This window comes from Micropterus dolomieu, unplaced genomic scaffold (assembly GCF_021292245.1).
Source record: "Micropterus dolomieu isolate WLL.071019.BEF.003 ecotype Adirondacks unplaced genomic scaffold, ASM2129224v1 contig_12985, whole genome shotgun sequence".
Lineage (NCBI taxonomy): Eukaryota > Metazoa > Chordata > Actinopteri > Centrarchiformes > Centrarchidae > Micropterus > Micropterus dolomieu.
Genome location: NW_025741971.1, coordinates 7,947 through 11,584, shown reverse-complemented (window position 1 = coordinate 11,584; position 3,638 = coordinate 7,947). Strand labels below are relative to the sequence as shown.

Sequence of the window (3,638 nt, the reverse complement as noted above, 5' to 3'; positions counted from 1 at the left end):
CCAAGAACAAGGGTTTCGAGGAAAGTGAGTATTAATGAGTGGGAGGGGTGGATTCATTTAGGCTAACATATTCTCCATCACCCAGCCAGATTGTAAATAATAAATCGATATCATAATCTGATATTAGTTCATTTACTAGTACACCTTTAGAAGAGAGAGATCTGATGTTTAAGAGTCCACATTTAACTCTCCTATTCGTTTGCACTATTGCACTTGTGGTTTTAATTTTTATGAGGTTTTTATGCACAGCTCCTCTTCTGTTTACCTTTTTAAATAATTTCGATGGTCGGGGGGGCAGACACCGTCACTATAGGGTTTTCACTAAGTAACTCCTGAAATGGAGGAGCAGAGAAGTGTGTTAGACTGTGACTCTGCGTAGGGTTTTGGGTGGGTAACTGCTGAAAAAGAAGGGCAGAGAAGTGTGTTAAACTGCGACTCTGCCTCCTGGTCTCAACTCTGGGTTGTCATGGATTTGGTTCACTAGTCTTGGCAGGGAAACTCAGCTATTTCACCTCAGTGGGGTCGTTATCCCGGGTCATCGATACCGCTGGTTCGCTAGTGTTCCTTGTTGCTGTGACGACAGTCGTCACAACAGGAAACTCAACAAACGTGACCTATTGGCCTCAGGTGAAGATACCAACGATGGTCGTTCAGTCTTGGCCACCGGTAGTCTTAACGACTGTAACGACTGTCGTCACAGCAACAAGGAACACTAGCGAACCAGCGGTATCGGTGACCCGGGATAACGACCCCACTGAGGTGAAATAGCTGAGTTTCCCTGCCAGTCAGTCAGAACTGAAGAAGTCCTTTGGATGAGGGACGAAACGTCTTCCAGTATCTTCAACCAAGTCCAGTTGCCCTTCATTTTAACCTTCGTTGGATAGTGTGACTCATTGTTTGTTTATGTGTGGCTCCACCTTTCACCCAATGTCAGCTGGGATTGGCTCCAGCCCCCCAAGACCCTATACGCAGGATAAGCAGTTGACGATGGATGGGTCCCACAGTCTTGGGACCTTGGGATGGAAAAATGTCACATAATTGATCTTATTGATTGATTTAAAGGGAACATCAGTATAAAAGTGTAAAATCCTGGACTGAGCTGATGGTGGGTTGTGTGGCAGCTGAGATGATTCTTGGAGGTCCTACTCTGCTCCCTGAGCTCCTTCCTCTTCAGTCGGCCCTCCTTCAGCTGCACAAACACCCTGCGTATTCCGATCCAGCACAATGTTCTCCTTTCTCCTTCTAGCCTGGAGAGACATGACAGCACACACATGTTAGTGCATCGCTCCTCCTCTTCTTCAGGAAACACAGACCGAGTGCTTCACCTCAGTCATCTGAACAACAGACATGTGTCAGTACCTTATAGTAGAAACAAAGGGCAGCAGTCACCAACAGCAGAGTCAGCGGCAGGACGACCAATATGATGAGAAGAACTGTTGGATCTGATCAAACACATGGACAGTCATCACATCACATCACACACCATCAGCTCCCATTAAACACAAACTGTAGTGACCTGAAATCTCCAAAACCACTTCAGCATGGAGCTGTGGGATTCTGTCCGTCAGTAATCTCTACAGTTTATCTCTAACAGATATCTGAACGCAGAGTCTGGAGGCAGGGGACCAGGTTTTGGTATTGGCACAGTTCTGGTTTCTCTTTATAGTCCGACTAATCAGGTTTGAGTGGGCTTTGGTTGCATGAAGGTAAACAGTCCGTACCGAGACCAAAAGAGACGGAAAGCATCAGCCCAAATGAACTCTGGGAACCCATCAGCTATCATCTGACGGTGACTTAACTTTTTATTAGCTTAAAAAAAAAAAATTAAATTTAAATCTAAAAAATACAGTGAAGCTTCCAGAAACAAGCCCATCTCTCTACACTTCAGGACGTCCTGGAGAACTTTACAGTTCAGTCCAATGGAAACCACTGAGACACTGAGACAGAGGAGAGGACACACTGGAGACATTACTGTCATAGATGATGTCACTGATGGGCTTACCTGAGCAGGTGAGATACAGGATGGAGGAAGAGTTATTTGATGTTACACACTCCCTCAGAGCAGATCCAGACTGAACACAGTCAGACCTGATCCACCACACAGGTCTGTCTGAGGACTCCTTTCTCTGTCCTACAGAAACAGCAGAGCCACAGTCCAGCTCTCTACAGACAACAGCTGCTGCCTTCAGGGTCCAGTGAAAGTAACTCACTGGTCTCCAGTCTCCCTGATGTTTCACCTCCAGTGTTCCTGCACAGCGACTGGCTCCTCCCACCAACCTGACATCATCAGGCACTGAACAGAAACAAGAGAGTCATCAGTAAAAAAGTGAATTCAAGAGACTAAACTTAAACTTGACTGCTGATTCTGCTTCTGTGATTCTTTCTCTTTTCTTTCTCTCTTTACTTGTTGAGGTGTGTTGTCCTTCAGCATGGAGTCCTGTGATTGGACAAAGAAAACACTCAGGTTGTTTTGTAAAGAACTTTCCATCAGCTCAGAAACATCTCAGTGAACTCCCTCTAGAGTCATTTAACCAGTTTACTGTAGGTGAGATGAACATGTGAATACACAGAGCAGCAGACTGGTTCACATAGAGTTAAAGGAAAAGCTCAGCTTCACTTCATCAGGATTGAAATCAGTACGTGGATTCATGCAGTGAGAGCTGCACAAACACAAGTCAAGAGTAGCTGCTTAAATCTGCTGCTATTCTATTCTATTCTCTTAAAGACAAAATTGATAGCCAATTAATTTATACTTTAAATTACTACTTTAAATATATTCAAATACATCAGTTTGGAATGTCTCGGGTTACGTATGTAACCCTTGTTCCCCGAGAAGTGGAACGAGACACTGCGTCAGTGACGACACTATGGGAACGCCTCTGGGCGTGGCAGGGCTGAACTATGAATGAAACTACTCCAATCCTATTGGTGTTGCTAGAACGGTAGTGTGTGATGGCGTAACCGGAGGCGTATATAAGCACGCCAGCACACAGAACACATTAGCCATTTTCTATGAAGCAAGGCACTCCAGGCGGGGTGAGGTGTGGCGGGCCGACGCAGTGTCTTGTTTCCCTTCTTGGGGAACAAGACGTCGAGACGTTCCCCTTCAAGGGAACTCGAACTGCGTCGGTGACGACACTATGGGAACGAGATACCCACTTAGGCTGCGCTGAAACCCCGCCTGCCCCCAGCGTGCAGAACCTGACGGCATGACTAGGAGGACAGCGCACGGGTGCCGGGTGCAGAAGGAAGGTCCAGACTGTAAAACCGGATGAAAGTGTGAGGGGTGGCCCAGCCAGCCGCATCACGCAAATCCTGGAGCGACGAGGTGGGGGATGAAACACCTGCAGCACCGTTGACCCTGCCAGTCTGGCCGGAAGCTTAGGGACATAACCTGGACAATGGTGCAGGATGGCCCTGACTCCAGGCATCAGGGAGAAAACGAAAGTGCCTGGAGATCCCCCATCCTCCTCAGAGAGGTGATAGCAAGGAGAAAGGTCATCTTAAGGGTCAGGTGCTTGGCCTCAGCCAACTCCAGGGGTTCGAAGGGGGCCTCAGCCAGCGCTTCGAGAACCACTGCCAGGTCCTAAGTGGGAACCCTGGAACGAGTCATGGGTCTCATCCTCCGGGCTCCACGG

At 47.6% G+C, this 3,638-nt stretch overlaps 1 long non-coding RNA gene across 1 annotated transcript; it reads right to left on the bottom strand.

Annotated features, from left to right (window-relative positions):
- Positions 1 to 917: 917 nt before the first annotated feature.
- On the bottom strand, positions 918 to 2,561 carry LOC123966252. Its single transcript, XR_006823928.1, has 3 exons — positions 2,003 to 2,561; positions 1,360 to 1,442; positions 918 to 1,247 (listed from the first exon to the last, which is right to left on the bottom strand). It is a non-coding gene; the product is annotated as an uncharacterized LOC123966252 (long non-coding RNA).
- Between the last annotated feature and the right edge of the window lie 1,077 nt (positions 2,562 to 3,638).